The following is an 18,608-nucleotide window of genomic DNA, read 5'->3' as shown; positions in this document are numbered from 1 at the left end:
AAGAGCACTTATATGATTGACTTTTTCTTCTTTTTTTTCATTTATTTGTCCTATATTTATATGTACAGAATTACAGAATTAATACTGTTTTTGGTAAAATACTTGATTTTAAAGCTTTATTTTGGTCAGGGTCATGGCACAAGGAAGGAATACCATGGGCAGGGTGCCAATCCATCACAGGGCTTCAGGCATTCTACTCATCAGACATAACCAACCATGCCTGTACAGATAGCCGAGTGGTTTAAAGTAGTGGTGGTGGACTAGTGTAATAGAACACTTCCACCAAGTGCCACCAGTTTTTACATTAGATTTATTTACAGGTTAAAGCTCAAATTTCAAAGTCCTAGGGGGCGCTGTTTCAGCATTTCAGATTAACACAATAGATACAGTAGATAGATAGATAGATAGATAGATAGATAGATAGATAGATAGACAGATAGACAGACAGACAGACAGACAGACAGACAGACAGACAGACAGACAGACAGATAGATTCATCCCAAAAGAAATTATTTTACTAGATGAGTTGTGAGTGTTCCTAGGGAAGTTCCGCAAGGGCAGATCAGCAAGATATGCTCAGGCCAAATTAATTGAGTCTTTTGTGAAATCTAACAGACTTTCTCTGAAAAACAACATGAAGTGCAGCATCCTGAGCTACACTGCAAGCTACAAAAATTATAATAAATAAATAAATAAATAGAAAAAGTGGTTGATATTTGCTGTGGTTTGATATTCACATTTGTAAGCCCTTTTAAATAACATTTAAAATGATACCAAATAAGCAAAAATAATTTGTAGGGTTTTTAATTTCCAGTTTAGAACACAATCAAAACTAAATGCCAGTGTTACATATGTAAAATACGAGTGTTGCCTATTTAGCAATAACAGAGCCTGATGGAATGATGGAAATAAAATGATCTTGCTAATGAATGATGTTTTTGTTAGTACTGGAAGGTTTCAGAGCAGAATAGAAACGCTCGGTGGCCTCTGAGGAAAACAGCCTGACAGTGTGGAGTTACAGGAAACTTTGCGACTCAAGAGAACTGATGCAATATGAAAAAATAAACTTAATTACATGGATAATTGATCTAAAAAAGAGAGACAGAAAAACATGCAGGTCTGAATTTTGTTCAGGTTTATAATAATTACTATAATTAAATTATTATTATTATTTAATCTGAAGGCTCTCTGTGTGTGAGCCAGGCATGTGGTTGAGATGTAATACCAAACATGAAGTATGAAGCAAGACGATTTAAATAACACACACACGGCGGCCTGAAAAAAACACAAAGCACAAACTTCTCAGTAACTGAGAGGGATCAATGTTACTAACAAAACGTTATCCTCCAGCTTTTACTCTGTGTTGCTTTATCAAACCCTCAAACCCAGCAGAGCTATTAATAACCCTAATCTCATGTCCTGCCTGATATTTTGTAACATCAGTGGTACCTTGAAACTTGACGTCAGTTGGTTCTGGGAGTAGTGTTGAGTTTAAAAGACGTTGAGTTTCAAGGTATTTGTTCCCATAAGGATGTATGTGAAACCTGTTAATGCGTTCCATGGTCCTAGTCTAATGTAAAATAATGGGGTTTTTTTTTTTACGCTTATACACTGAAAATAACACAAATATAATATAAAAACACTGAAATACAATTGGAAAAACAGTTAATAATCAATCAAAAAAACAATAAAAGCTGCACTTTAGCTTTACTTCTTTATTGTTTCCTTATGCTTCTTAATCGTAAAGATGCATGATCTTAAAATACTGTATTCCTTAGTGAGTTCAGTAATTCACATGAGAAGCTGCAAAATAGCTTGACATCAGCTTAATGTTTATGCATTTTTTCCCCTATTTCTCCTGACTTTTTAGCGCGTCTAATTGCCCGATTGCGTCATGCTTCCTCTCCACTAATGACCCCCGCTCTGACACGTGGGCAGCAGCCGTATGCATTTTGTCAGCCACACTAGGCGAGTGCATGTATGCGAATCAGCCTTGCATAAGGAGAGACACACCCTGATAAATGCACTTCTTCCCCGCCTCTATGCAGGCACAATCAATCAGCCAGCAGAGGTCGCAGTCGCATCAGTCACGAGGAACAATCGTTGTTCATGTGGCCGCTTAGTCTAGTCGGATGGCAGAGCTGAGATTCGACACAATGTATTCAAAATCCCATCTCTGGTGCGCTAGCGTGTGTTTTTACCGCTGCGCCACCTGAGCGGCCTTGATTTATAATATTTTATGTATATTAGGAGATCAACAAATATACAAAATATCTGCAATAACAGTGAAAAACTGCAGCGTCACGTGGGAAAAAATATTTTGAATGAACTACAATGAATGGCACAACCTTGAATCTTCCTAGCCAAACTGGGCATTTGATTACTGAGAGCAAATAAATAAAAAAATAACACACACACACACACACACACGAATTAGAACACGATATCAAGGTTCCTTAAACAGAGTCGGTGTACTGAGCAAATGATGCCCGTAGTGAATTTCTGGCTTGCATTTAGTGTTTGCAAATGCAAACTGGCATCATCTTCTTACACTGAAGAGAAACAAAGCTTTGGAGAAATGCCCGTCTTGTGTCTCATCCTCTTTTTAGTACCTCTTCATGGACTCGTAGAAGGTAAACAGAATTTACTGTGAATAATTAAAGATGAGCAGCTCCAAATAGCCACATCAGGGGAAATAGATAAAAAAAAGAGGAAAGTAAGTCACAAACGTGAATCCAGAGCAGGGGGCGTCGATCCGACACTCGAGATACTTTAACTGTACGATCTGATTCAGTAAATTTAGTCAAAACAGGGTTGTGTCCTATTTCTACATACAAGTGAATTATAGCACTTTCTTTCACCAACAAGAAAAACTTTTAGAGAACCGGCCCGCGTTTCCACCAGTTTTTGGGAGCCATGCAAGCGTCATTTTACGAAAGTAAAGAGGAGTAAACAAGGTGACGGAGCGTGTAGATCACCTGCAAGCATTTGTGCTGTTGTTGCAGATGTTCATTTTTATGCAAAAATCATCGATCAACCATTCCTCGCGTTTGTTGTTGTTGATGCTTTGTTTAGTGCATTTACATGAGAAGCGTTTTACACTTCACTCATCGCGGCCCTCAGCCCAAATAGCATCACTAAAGTGTGAAAGAACAATCAAATCCACTCTGAAAGTGTCCACATATATCTGTGTTTAGTCACTTTTAAACTGGTGTTATGCAGCTTGGGGTTCTTAGAATCAGCTTCTCCGGGAGAGTAAAAAAAAAAAAAAAAGCTTAATGTGGATTAATGTACTAAAAGTTGACATAGGAACACTACATTTCTCTCAGTTATTACTGGTTATAAGTGCTCTGTACTGCTGAAATTCAGTGTTAAGCTTTATTTTTCATGTTAAGCGTTGTTCTTACTGACTGGGTCGCTTATACCACGTCATATCAAACAGTTCGTTTCATCGGAGGCGCTTTGAAAATGTCAGCGGCATACTGGGTTAAAATTTAATGAGGTGAATTTTAAAGAAAGGAAATGCAAACGCAAACCTCTACAGCTTGACATGCCCACAGATGACGTCACGGTTCGACCCAAAATCCCTAGTATTTTGGGGGGAAACATGCGTTCTAGGATCTACCTAGTGCTTCAAGTCGGAGGTTCTAAATCCTGGGGTCGAGACCTCACACTGGATGAGGTTGCAAGAGAATTTTATTTATTGCCATCTAATAACTTTATTAGCTTAGAATATGTATTAATAGTCACTTAACTAACAATCTGTGGTGTATGGACGTATTTACTGTGGTTGAAATGCATCTTAAGATTCTGAAAAAGGTACCAAAAAAATTCCAAGATGTTTGTACATATCTGATACAGCTTCTGCAGTAAAAACACGTTTTGTAAGTGGCCATGTGGAGTCAATGTGCCTAAAAATTCTGTTTCTCTAAGCTTTAAATTCCTGATTGTTGTGGTGTTTCAAGTGTCTAAAGTTTTTGGAAAGTTCTGGGGTTTAAAAGTTCCTGCAGTAAATTGGAACTGAAAGATTTATTGGAAAATGCTCGTCCCTGAACAGGCTGATGTGTTTTTGAAACACATCTTGTAGGTGCAGCCTGAAGTTCCTTAAAAACGTAAATGGGTTCTTGAAAATGTTACAGCAGTATACACACTGATCAGCCATAACATTAAAACCACCTCCTTGTTTCTACACTCACTGTCCATTTTATCAGCTCCACTTACCATATAGAAGAACTTTGTAGTTCTACAATTACTGACTGTAGTCCATCTGTTTCTCTACATACCTTTTAACCTGCTTTCACCCTAATCTTCAATGGTCAGGACCCTTACAGGACCACCACAGAGCAGGTATTATTTGGGTGGTGGATGATTCTAAGCAGTGCTGCTGTGTCTGATCCACTCATACCAGCACAACACACACTAACACACCACCACCATGTCAGTGTCACTGCAGTGCTGAGAATGATCCACCACCTAAATAATACCTGCTCTGTAGTGGTCCTGTGAGGGTCCTGACCATTGAACAGGGTGAAAGCAGGCTAAAAAAGGTATGCTGAGAAACAGATGGACTACAGTCAGTAATTGTAGAACTACAAAGTGCTTCTATATGGTAAGTGGAGCTGATAAAATGGACAGTGAGTGTAGAAACAAGGAGGTGGTTTTAATGTTATGGCTGACCAGTGTATATGCAAGTACACTTCTAGAGTTCCTGATAAATTAACTGCATTTTTAAAAAGGTTCTTAGGCACCCAGGATATTCTGCTAGCACACCAGCGCCAAGATTCTGAACTCCTCAGATCGAAACTCGGCTCTGCCACCGGTCAGCTGGGTGCCATCTAGCGAGCACAATTGACTGGGTGGGGTGACCGGACTATAAGTGGGTGGGGTCTTCAAACGCTGTGTAAGGACACTGGTTTGCAGATAGAGGCACCTGTGCAGAAAGCAGGGGGGAAAAGAAGGAGTCTGCTAGGACTGTGCACTGCTCGGAGGAGGCGTGAGCAGAAAATATACCCACCTCGAATGCAATCAGGGATCCACAGCAGCAAAAGCCAAAAAGACTAATTGGCTAAATCGAGAGAAAAAGGGGAGAAAATGCATAAATATGTAGAAAAACCGTTCCTGTGTTAGAAATACACTAGGACTCCTAAGTTTCTAAAACACTTGTGGGTTCATGTAAAATGCACCATATCATTTTTAGGGACAAATCCTTCATGGTTTTGGAATGGGGTGTCCAACAAGCTCATGGTCAGGTGTCCTCATACTTTTGGCTGTTTTGGACATAAAGTTGGTTCAATAATAATATAACTTAATTTAACTACGTATTTTTTAAATTATGGTAGTATAATTACTTTTTGTCCCTCGTGCCTTATGTAGCATTTTATTAACACTTTAAATACAAACAAGAATAAAAACCCTTATTTTGAAGCTAAACAAGTTCTTCCTGGATTAGAGTTCAGGAGGAGAAGCAGCCATTTTTCAGAGCACATGGTGAGTCTATTTATATATTCACTTTAATCTAAGTGCAGTCCAGGTGGTCATATTCATATGAACACAGAGAAGCCACCAGCTATAGTCAATCAGAATAAACAATGAGAACTATGACTTTATTCAGCAAGATGAAATTGTAATACAGAACTTTTAAAACTATTAAGTTGTGTGTATTTTTAACCCAAAAACACTGTAAACGTTCTTAATAATTTTTGGACGATGAATGATGAGTCACAGAACAAGAGCATTTGTAGAAATCATTCAGTTTCCAAGACAAGTGTACATACATTTTTGACCTCACCTGTAACTTTGGATAATTACTAACTGGTGAGATGCTAATAACCAACCAACCAACCAACCAAATCATTACACACACACACACACACACACACCACACACACACACACACACACACACACACACACACACACACACACACACACACACACACACACACACACACACACACACACGATTAGACTGAAGTATGAAAAATGAATGGACTTTGCATCTCTTGGTGTCTCTTTATTATGATTCCTTTTAATTCTGTCCCGAACTTTTTGATTCATTTTTAACAAGCAAACACCTTCCTTTGTTATTCATGTCTATGTCTGTGATGCCTCCAGCCATAATCTGTAAACTCTCTGTATACGACACTACAAAACCCTTAAAAGTTTGTGGGCGTACGACCAACATTGCATTTATTGTTTTGTCTTTTTCTTTGCTGCCTCTGTGTGGCACGGTGGCTCAGTGGGTAGCACTGTCGCCTCACAGCAAGAAGGTCCTGGGTTTGATTCCCTTTCAGTGTGGGGTTTGCATGTTCTCCATGTGGGTGTGGCTGTATGGGTTTCCTCCTACACTACAAAGACGTGCAAGTGAGATGAATTGGAGATACAGAATTGTCCATGACTGTGTTTGACATTAAAGACTTGAACTGATGGATGTTGTGTAATGAGTAAATACCTGTCCTGTCATTAATGTAACCAAAGTGTGTAAAACATGACGTTAAAGCTTTAATTAATAAATAAATAAATACTAGCCTCTATTTTTCTTTCAGCCACTAGAACAAAGGTAAAGTTGGTCACTAATGGTAATGCGTTCTGGGTTACGGTCAGTTTGGATGCTAGGTAGGGTTAAAGGTCTATTTTAAAGATCTATTAAAGATTGCTGCTCTCACAGGAACTAAAGGACACAAACTGCTAAAAACGTCTCCAGGGCATCATTTCATCTCTACCACACCTTACACCTTAGTAAACCTTGTGATTAATTACTCCGGATAATGTTTTTCCACTGCTCCAGAGTCTAATGTAGGTGTACTTTGCATTTCACATGATGATTCTCAGACCCATAAAGCTCCTGATGAAGCTCTTGTTTTGTGCTGATGTATTTTGTGGACAGTTTGGTACTCAAAGTGTTGCAATTAAGAGGCTGACAAATTTACATTATACATGTTTCAGCACTCAGCGATCCTTTTCTTTGAGCTTGTGCGGCTTGTAGATGTTTCCACTTCAATATGTGGCATCCCGAACAGTGCTTGACATGAAAGGCTGTGTGTTTTTACTGCATTAGGACCCATTTTGCTGCTGATGCTTGTCTATGGAGATTGTGCTAGAAATTAATACGAGTAAGGGACTTTTTATAATCATATAATGTATCTTCACATATTTAGTAATCATTAGGTGTAGGAAGTAAAACAAATATTCAGTAAGATGGTTTTTAGAGCACTGCGACCAAGGTCACAGAAGAGAACAGAACAATCAGATAGAATGTGCAAACATAAACATAACAAGGATGTAAAAACAAAGTATATCTAAGAAAGACAAGCTATCACATCACAAGACCAGAATTATTTAGAACATGGCAGACTCTATGGCGATATGGCGTCAATATGTATTTTTTTATTTTTTAATAAGACATATGTATGTTTCATGGCATTTTCCTGATGATTCTCTTGTGTCCGACTCCGAGGAGGAGGGGTTGGCGATGGCACAGCTGTATGCTTCAACAGTTTTAAGAAAAAAAACCCATTGCGACTGTTTTAAGACCTGAACTGTTAGATGGCTTCTGCTTGTTTAAAGTCTATCTGCACTAATCTACCCCGGAGAGCTTGAAGATGGTGGAGTAGAGTTTTCAAGCATATGTGGTTTCAGGCAGAGTGCCAAACTAACCGGACCCCCGTCAAGCTTAGCTGTATTTAACAAATTACAGCAGAGTAGTTTCCAAATTGCTCCATCCAGCACCCGCTGAGAGGCTCCAGCTCAGTTTATAAAGGAAACCAAGTAGCTGAGTTTTTATTCCCACTCACAATCAGAGAAGCTTAGCATGATGGCTGATGTGAGGAGACAACTTGAAAATGGGTTGAACAATGCTAATGCTAACAATGCTTTTATAATGTAGATATTTTGGGACCTAAAACGGATTCATTCATTGTCTATTTACCACTGCATTATTCTATTCAGGGTTGCGGTGGGTCCAGTTCACAACAGAAATACAGTGGTACCTTGAAACTCAATGTCAGTGGATTATATGAGTGGCTTTGAGTTTAAAAGGTGTTTTAAGGAGTTTCAAGGTATTTTTTCCCATAAGGATGTTATATATTTTAGGCTCATGTAAAAATAATGGGTTTGTTCAGTCATCACCAGCATTCAAAGAGAAATTCATATTGATGGGAGTTGTGTGAAGTGCAAACATCCAGCTGTGTTTACATGAGCATCATTTGGAGATTTACTAAAAGGCCAGTGAATAAAAGATGAACTAGTCAAATCTACTGCTGGGGTGAGGGGAATGGGGTGGTAATGACAGTTTTATATTTACCTATATCTATAACCCCAATTAATTGTTCATTGTTTTTAAACATTTCAATCATTTTCTCACACATTTGTTGAGAAACTGGAGATCCTCCGATCATCTCTGCTTATCAAAGCCTTTCCTGGATGCTGCTTTTGTACCAATGATTACAATCATGTGTTCACATCACATCATTATTTAGTTTTTTTACCTCATTACTAGCCCTAAATTGCCCCATCCCAACTTTTTTTGGAATGTGTTACAATTTAATCCCTAACATGGACATATTAAAACTTTCTACATCACCACGTTAAAACTCCTGAAAACTCACAATAAAAGTTTGAATGAATTTTTTCTATGTGGTTCAATTCTTCAGTGTCACAAATTTAATCTTCTGATTTCACCTGTATGCTGTAGTGAACCGTGTTTTACCCTACTGTGGTTTCAGTAAAATTGAAAAACGCACCTTTAATTTATTTTATGTAAAGTTAATCTGCAGTCATTGCTTCCTGAGTCACCTGGATAAAAAAAATCTTGACTTTATTTAAAACAGGAAATTGAGTTTGTCTTCATTAAGAATTTAATTTACGTCGCCTGACCCTCTGACACTCTTGTTGCGTACTTTTAATCATGTTTCTCATTTTCAATTAAATTTCAATGAGGTTTAGTGTGAAATTGTCTAGAAACTCCACAAATAAATCAAGTAAAGATAGAAAGACTCTTTTTATAAAAAAAAAAAAAAATGGTTGTGTAGAGTTCAGTAGCATTTCATACTAGCTTTTATTCCAATACTTTTTTTAAATACGCCAACTGCCCACACGGAAATGTAATAATGACAGATCTGCCCCTATATCAATAATGGTTTTTCCACATATGTTACATGTAATGTATATTGTAATATATGTAGAAATAAGTTTATAACATATATGAAATACCCATAATAAAATGTATATGTACGTACACCAATCAGCCCTAACTTTAAAACCACCTCCTTGTTTCTACACTCACTGTCCATTTTATCAGCTCCACTTACCATATAGAAGCACTTTGTAGTTCTACAATTACTGACTGTAGTCCATCTGTTTCTTTGCATGCTTTGTGTGACACCTTTCATGCTGTTCTTCAATGGTCAGGACCCCCACAGGACCACCACAGAGCAGGTATTATTTGGGTGGTGGATCATTCTCAGCACTGCAGTGACACTGACATGGTGGTGGTGTGTTAGTGTGTGTTGTGCTGGTATGAGTGGATCAGACACAGCAACGCTGCTGGAGTTTTTAAATACTGTGTCCACTCACTGTCCACTCTATTAGACACTCCTACCTAGTTGGTCCACCTTGTAGATGTAAAGTCAGAGACGATCGCTCATCTACTGCTGCTGTTTGCGTTGGTCATATTTGAGACCTTCATCAGTGGTCACAGGACGCTGCCCACGGGGCGCTGTTGGCTGGATATTTTTGGTTGGTGGACTATTCTCAGTCCAGCAGTGACAGTGAGGTATTTAAAAACTCCAGCAGCATTGCTGTGTCTTATCAACTCATACCAGCACAACACACACTAACACACCACCACCATGTCAGTGTCACTGCAGTGCTGAGAATGATCCACCACCCAAATAATACCTGCTCTGTAGTGGTCCTGTGGGGGTCCTGACCATTGAAGAACAGGGTGAAAGGAGGTTAAAAAGTTATGTAGAGAAACAGATGGACTACAGTCAGTAATTGCAGAACTACAAAGTGCTTCTATATGGTAAGTGGAGCTGATAAAATGGACAGTGAGTGTAGAAACAAGGAGGTGGTTTTAATGTTATGGCTGATCGGTGTATACTCTATAGGGCCAAAAGTATGTGGACACCTGACCATGAGCTTGTTGGCTGTTAATATGGAGCTGGCCCATGTTACACTGTAGTTGGATGTCATATGACCTTAACCCTGATACATGTAATGATTTGCTATGTAGGACATTATTTATGGAACATAAACATCTTCTGTCCAGTTTGTAAACATCATTCAGTTTTTCAGTCGTACTGATGATGTTATTAACTCCACCCTGAAATACACAGGTCAGCTTTGATCAACACTGATACAGTAATACGCTCCTCTTTGTGCTGGGTTGTCTTCATCTTTATTAGCATTATTAAGCTAATTATGGGTTACAAAGCGCCTCACTGTGGAGCGTGCTGGCTGCGTTTCATGTAATCATGAGGATTATACACCGTGGTTTTGGGTATCTGGACTTCTAAATAACCCAGAATCCTGAAGCAGTTTAAAGTGGGTTATAAAAACATGAAACATTGTGAATGAGGGAAAGTGGGGCAGTAGTAGCTCAGTGGTTAGCATACTCGACTAATAATCAGAAGGTTGCTGGTTCAAGTGCATCCTTAGTACTTTAATTCTGGCTCCTAGGTACAGACTGAGTACCATGGCCGTTCCTTTAGTGTTGCTGCCCCTTCACTCTGGAACTCTCTTCCTTCCTCTTTTTCTGCGATTCGTTTATTTTCTGTTTATTTCTGTGTGTTTTGTTTATCTTAAATGTAAAGCGACCTTGGGTTTGTGAAAGGCGCTATATAAGTATAACTTATTATTACTATTATTATTATTATTATTATTATTATTATTAATTGCTTAAACCATTTTAGTCATAATTGTAAGTCAGTATGTGGACACTTGATGATGAGCTTGTTGGACACCCCATCCCAAAACCATGGCCATTAATATGGAACAGGTTCTGTTGGCCACTTTTCACCTGATTTTTTAGTGTTATTGGCAATCAAACAAGCGTTCATCAGGTTTGGCACTGATGTTGGCCTCACAATAGACATGATGATGCTGGTCAATAAATCCTCAACTGATGTTCCAGTTCATTCAAAAGCTGTTTGGTGGGGATCAGAAACTCATCTACTCTGTGCTTCTAGACAAGGTCAGTTCTTCTTGTGGGGCTTCCTCCAGAGCATTTGTATGGCTGGGTACTGATGTTGGTCAGTAAAGCCTCAACTGATGTTCCAGTTCATTCTAAAGCTGTTTGGTGGGGCTGAGGTCAGGGCTCTGTGTGTAGACCAGTGAAGCTTTTTCTTCATGTCTTGATAGAGTTGCTTTGTGCACCCTATGAAGGTATCATCAGAAAGTAGGTGCATGTTTGTAAATGGAATACCTCCAGAGGGTAAGGTCCACCCCAGACCTTCTAGACAAGGTCAGTTCTTCTTGTGGGACTTCCTCCAGAGCTTTGTTTGTTGAGCATTTGTATGGCTGGGCACTGAGGTTGGTCAATAAAACCTCAACTGATCCAGAACTGTTCCAGTTCATTCTAAAGCTGTTTGGTGGGGCAGAGGTCAGGGCTCTGTGTGTAGACCACTGGAGCTTTTCTTCATGTCTTGTGCACCCTATCAAGGTATCAACAGAACGTAGGTGCATTTTGTAAATGAATACCTCCAGAGGGTAAGGTCCACCCCAACTGGACTCATGTAGTCTGTGCTTCTAGGCAAGGTCAGTTCTTCTTGTGATTGATTTATGAATCCTGTTTGGGACAGTGGGTGGCTCAGTGGGTAGCACTGTCGCCTCACAGCAAGAAGGTCCTGGGTTCGATTCCCAGGTGGAGAGGTCCAGGTCCTTTCTGTGTGGAGTTTGCATGTTCTCCCTGTATCTGTGTGGGTTTCCTCTAGGAGTTCCGGATTCCTTCCACAGTTCAAAACCATGCAAGTGAACCTGAACTGATGAATCTTGTGTGACCAGTAACTAACTGTCCTGTCATGAATGTGACCAACGTGTGTAAAGCGTGATGTTAGAATTTATTAGTTACAAGGGGTGTCCTAATACTTTTGTCCATGTAGTGTATCATCTTAACAAACTCACTCTCAAGCAAGGAGCCTTGATTGTTGCTCATTCCTGTACTGGACATTCTGTCCTGTCCTGCTGAAGATCCCCATCCTAAATAAGCTGGAATTTTAATATCCAACTGTTTATGTTTAATAAAAAGCATTTGTATTTGCACTAAAAGCATTCCCGTTTCCCTATTTTGAGTGGCTCTAGTTTGGGAATGAATATAATTTTGATTTTCCATGCTATATTTTTACTGTCCGTGTCCTCACATGGGGGCACTGAGAAGGACCATGAGAACGTGTGTGTTTGTGTTTCGTGGCACCGTGCACGACTGCACTTCTCAAACTGCAGGACATTCTTGACTTGACGACTACGGGACTGTCTGCTTGTCATCCATATCCTTTAGCCAATACTTCTGTCCATCACTCCATCGCTCCCACACACTGAACACGGAGGACGGCCTCACTGCCCTGCGGCTGCAGTCTGGTGACCACTTGGTACACAGCAATCTTACATTCATGAGAAGCATCTATCTACGTTCTATCTCATCCAGCAAACACTAGACGATTAAAGAACCAACAGTCATGTTGATAGACGTGGGTCAAGAGTTCTGTTCACCCACTGCTCCCTAAAAACTTTAGGAAATGTTTAAGATGTAATAAATGTCCAAATGTGCCTCTGCTATTGCACACGTCTCACACTTAATGATCATGTTATTAGTAGTAGGATTTTAAGGCAACGTTTTACACACTTTGGTTGCATTCATGACAAAACAAGACCGGTAGTTACAGTTTACCCATGATTCATCAGCTAAAGTTCAATCTCAAACACTATCACAGGCAGTTTTGATCTTCAGTTCACTTCACTTGCACGTCTTTGGACTGTGGGAGGAAACCGGAGCTCCCGGAAGAAATCAGCACAGAAACGGGCATGCAATCTCCACACAGAAGGGACCCGGACCGCCCCGCCTGGGAATCTCTTTTTCTCTCTCCATTTTTCTCCCGATTTAGCATAGTCAGTATGTCTTCCGCTGCTGAGGGATACCCAATTACATCCGGGGAGAGCACGTCGCTGCTCACACCTCTTCTGACACGTGCACAGCCCTCCTCTTCTTACCCTGCATTCTGCACAGGCATCTCTTCCACCAATCAGGATCCTTACACAGCGATCACTTTTTTTTAATCTTTTCAATCATGATGCCCAAAACCTGCTGCATGTTTTTTTGCTACGTGTGATGCAGCCAGTCGAGGTTGTTCAGTTTCCGCACCACCACCACCACCACACACACACACATGTTGAATTATTATTATTATTATTATTATTATTATTATTTATTAGGATTGTGTTTTATGTTATTAAAATCAGGGCATTGTAAATCAGCCGTTCAAGTACTGGACTAAAACTGGAAGGTCGCTGGTTCAAGCCCCACCACTATCATGTTGCAACAGTCGTCCCTTGAGCAAGACCCTTAACCCTCAGTTATTTGTAATGTTTTCAGTCATAACTGTAAATCTTTTTGGATAAAAGGCAGGTGTAGTCTAGTGGTTAAGGTACTGAACTAGTAAGTAGAAGGTTGCTGGTTCAAACCTCACCACTGCCAGGTTGCCACTGTTGGGCCCTTGAGCAAGGCCCTTAACCCTCAATTGCTTAGACTGTATACTGTAAGTCGCTTCGGATAAAAGCATTTTCTAAATACCAAAAATGTATCGATACTTTAATAATGTAACTATTTATGTACTATTTCTTTATTAAATTAATTATATAAATAAAAACACAAATAAAGCAAGTTAACAGAGTCAGGAACTATAAACATAATGATGTATTTCTATATAGATAAATAAAAAAACACAAATTTTAAAGCCACAAACATAATATCAAGCTTGATTTGCATTTTATATACTGTCCCAACTTTTTCAGATTTGCAGTTGTATATTACTATAATCCTAGTAAATATGATTACTGGGATTTAGCATAGTCAGTATGTCTTCCGCTGCTGAGGGATACCCAATTACATCCGGGGAGAGCACGTCGCTGCTCACACCTCTTCTGACACGTGCACAGCCCTCCTCTTCTTACCCTGCATTCTGCACAGGCATCTCTTCCACCAATCAGGATCCTTACACAGCGAGTGAAGATCCCACACACACACAGTCCGGTCCCCACTCTGCAGATACGGTGGCCAATTAGTATCTGCTGCAGGCCATCCAGTGGCAACGCCGAGTTTTGAACCGAGGAGTTCAGAATCTCGGCACTGGTGTGCCAGCGGAATATCCCGCTGCGCCACCTGGGCGCCCACCCAGAGCCTTCTTGCTTTGAGGCAACAGTGCTACCCACCGTGCCACCCAAAATGGGACTAATTTAAATATAAAAACATCAAACATTTTGTAAAACACAAATTATCCAACACCTATATCACCCTTATGATAACACTTTGACAATTATATCAATCACTTACTCAAATCGCTAAGCCAGTTCAGCTAATTAAACACAACTGGACATGTATGTAGCAGCCCAGTCCAATATCGCTTACACATTTTGATTCTTATCATAAATGTAAGCAGTGACCTTCATGTTTTTTCTGAATACACTATGCCCCGATCTAAGAAAGTTCCAAAGCAAATAACAAAAAGTTTAAAAGAAATATACAGTATATCAACCAGAAAATTGTTAGAAAGACTTGTGTAAGGCTCTTGGGACGGCACCAAGAGCCTTACACAAGTCTTCCTAACAATTTTCTGGTTGGGGGTCGGGGTTTTGGAGCCTATACCAGCTTTTCAATGGGTACAAGGCACACAGTAACACCCTGGATGGGGCGCCAGTCCATCCAGGGCAGACACGCATCTCAGTGTCTACAATTAACTTGACTGCATGTTTTTGGACTGTGGGAGGAAACCTGAGCTCCCGGAGGAAACCCACGCAGACACGGGGAGAACATGCAAAGTCCACACAGAAAGGACCCGGACTGCCCTGCCTGGGGATCGAACCCAGGACCTTGCTGTGAGGTGACAGTGCTATCCACCAAGCCACTGTGTCGCCCGGTAGAAGTTCAGACTTCTTTAAATTAAAGCAAAAAAAGACTAATATTAAATTATAGCAGGTTTAGGATGGTGCAGTAAGTTTAAAAGATTCAGCATTTTAACTCCAGGATTCTACACACACCATAACAAATCTGTTCATGCAGTTATAGATAAAAAATGTTAAAGCATGTGGGAAGCGTGAATGCACAAAGCAGTACAAATAATAAAAACGTTGATTCCTTGCTAGAATAAGCAGTCGGTGTAACGTTTGTAAAATGACATCCAGTCTCTATAACAGCGGGTGCAGCATCCTCATCCTTCAGGATTTTGTTAGTGACTTAATCTGACAGCTGAAGCCAACAAGCTTCTTCTTTAATCTTTCTGTTTCAGGACACAGACAAACAAACAGGACAGAATAAACCTGAATGAACAAAAAAATCTGAATCTGTTATGGAAGCAAACACACGCACGCACGCACGCACGCACGCACGCACGCACGCACGCACACACACACACACACACACACACACACACACACTAACCTACATTCATTCATTCTCTCACATCACACCACTAAGCTGTTCTCTAATCCTCCCTCCCTCGATGACTCACTGGGACATCAAATTAATCCTGACCTGCACCACCAGCACACCAGCAGTCCATCCACCGATTTCATGTAAAAAACCCTTATGGAATCGGCTGAGGAAATATGATTATACAGCTGCAAATGTTTACACATCTGTTCAAATAACATATTTTCTTATTTTTTTCAAGTTTCTTATTTTTCTCATTTTTTTTAATATAACAGCAACTTATGCACCGTCTAATCTAAGGATTGAACATGAAGACGACTTGTTTATTTGCTTAAATTAAACATTAAAAATACTGAGGCAGAATTTGCAGCCTTTATTTGCTGTAGCATTATTATATGTAGGATTTAACAATAAAGCAGATCATTTTAAATTCAGTACGCTTCTTTTAAGAGAGAGAGATCACTTTTTTTTTATCTTTTCAATCATGATGCCCAAAACCTGCTGCATGTTTTTTTGCTACATGTGATGCAGCCAGTCGAGGTTGTTCAGTTTCTGCACCACCACCACCACCACACACACACACATGTTGAATTATTATTATTATTATTATTATTATTATTATTTATTAGGATGGTGTTTTATGTTATTAAAATCAGGGCATTGTAAATCAGCCGTTCAAGTACTGGACTAAAACTGGAAGGTCGCTGGTTCAAGCCCCACCACTATCATGTTGCAACAGTCGTCCCTTGAGCAAGACCCTTAACCCTCAGTTATTTGTAATGTTTTCAGTCATAACTGTAAATCTTTTTGGATAAAAGGCAGGTGTAGTCTAGTGTTTAAGGTACTGAACTAGTAAGTAGAAGGTTGCTGGTTCAAACCTCACCACTGCCAGGTTGCCACTGTTGGGCCCTTGAGCAAGGCCCTTAACCCTCAATTGCTTAGACTGTATACTGTAAGTCGCTTCGGATAAAAGCATTTTCTAAATACCAAAAATGTATCGATACTTTAATAATGTAACTATTTATGTACTATTTCTTTATTAAATTAATTATATCAATAAAAACACAAATAAAGCAAGTTAACAGTCAGGAACTATAAACATAATGATGTATTTCTATATAGATAAATAAAAAAACACAAATTTTAAAGCCACAAACATAATATCAAGCTTGATTTGCATTTTATATACTGTCCCAACTTTTTCAGATTTGCAGTTGTATATTACTATAATCCTAGTAAATATGATTACTGGGATTTGCATTGGCAGCCTTACCCATGAGAAAATGTGCATTAAAATACCCAGATTCTGGAAACTCATCGGAAAGAATGAAATCAAACAGTAAGCCTATTTCTAAAACATTTATTAAGTAAAATTTAGGGTGTGTTATTTATTTATTTAATTAGATTTCATGTTTTACACACTTTGGTTACATCCATGACAAACGGTAGTTACTCATCACACAAGATTCATCAGTTCAAGTTTAATGTCAAAAACAGTCATGGACAATTTTGTATCTTCAATTCACCTCACTCGCACGTCTTTGGACTGTGGGAGGAAACTGGAGCTCCCAGAGGAAACCCTCACAGACACAGGGAGAACATGCAAACTCCTCACAGAAGCTTCAATTGTACAAGGTCATTTCTACACTAGCCTGATGCTAGACTTTCACCTAATTAAATATAAAATGATTTCCACTTTTTCTGATGTGAAAAACTTCCCGCACTGACCGACAGTAAACAACCAAGACCCACTTTTCACCCAAGAACATACGAAAAAAGAGAGTACAGAGAACCGCTGCTCATAAACACTTCACACCTCAATACAAACTCTGGAGATTCATTCACAACGAGTCACATCATTGTCACCATTCAAGCGAACCTTGAATCGTCCATTTCTTTAAAGAAACCGTAATGACGTGCGTCCAGACGGTGGTCAGGGTTTAATGCGCTACGGCTCAAGTGGCGGCTGCTTTTGTAGTTTCTTAGCCGTTTCTTTTGTCATTTCTTTTTTCTTATTCTGTCCACAGGAGACCATCTGAATGGTACAAAATTGCTTTTTTTCAAACGTCCACATCTTTTCTAGTGCAGGACACACACACACACATTTGTTTACCATCAGAACCAATTATATTGATCAGTCAACTTTAGAATTATTAGCCTTTAGAAAATATGGGTCAACAAACATCACAAAAATATGTTTTTATTATTTTTACATTGTAATTAATTGTTAAACCTTTGACTAAATGACAAAACGACAAGTTTATATGTGATTTAAAGGTTGGATTATGCGGAGCGGCATAGGTTTTGGGGATCTGGAATGAAATCCTTGCCAGCGGTCACAGTCATTAAAAAGTTTTGCATGTTTTATTGGCAACTACAGCTTTAAATTGTCTGTGGTAAGAGATCATTTATTTTTTGCAACTTAATACCATAAAACCCACCCACAATGGATGCACAGTTTTCAGTTTCTCCCCTTTTTCTCCCAAATTTAGCGTATCCAATCACCTGACTGCAATACGCTTCCTCTCTACTGATGTTAACCTCCACCCTGATTGAGGAGAGCAAGATGGACGCTTGCCCCCTCCGACACGTGTGCAGTACCAACTGCGTCTTTTCACCTGCACGATATGGATCAGCTTTGTGTACAGAGAGCCACACCCTGATCCTCATTATCCCTCAACTCTGTGCAGGCGCCATCAATCAGGCAGCAGAGGTCGTAAATGCATCAGTTATGAGGTCCCTGTCTGACTCCTTCCCTGGATGAACAACAGCCAAACAGCCAACCGTTATTCCTTTAGCCAGCCAGCCCAGTCGGATGGCAGAGCTGAGATTTTAACACGATGTATTTGAAATCCCAGGTCTGGTGTGCTAGCGTGTTTTAACGCCTCTTTTTATTTTTGTTAGCATTTTACCTACTGTTACAGTTTCTTTAGAAATGTAAAGTTGCTTTAAGACCATGTCTATTGTAA

General features: G+C 39.6%; 1 long non-coding RNA gene across 1 annotated transcript; it reads left to right on the top strand.

Annotated features, from left to right (window-relative positions):
- The first annotated feature begins 4,658 nt into the window (after positions 1-4,658).
- LOC134326587 (uncharacterized) lies at positions 4,659-18,491 on the top strand. The gene is made up of 3 exons (XR_010014536.1): positions 4,659-5,487; positions 17,917-18,035; positions 18,132-18,491. It is a non-coding gene; the product is annotated as an uncharacterized LOC134326587 (long non-coding RNA).
- Positions 18,492-18,608: the final 117 nt, after the last annotated feature.

This window comes from Trichomycterus rosablanca, chromosome 14 (genome assembly GCF_030014385.1).
Source record: "Trichomycterus rosablanca isolate fTriRos1 chromosome 14, fTriRos1.hap1, whole genome shotgun sequence".
Classification (NCBI taxonomy): domain Eukaryota; kingdom Metazoa; phylum Chordata; class Actinopteri; order Siluriformes; family Trichomycteridae; genus Trichomycterus; species Trichomycterus rosablanca.
The sequence above is the reverse complement of the archived record's forward strand: the minus strand, read 5'-3'. Positions and strand labels throughout refer to the sequence as shown.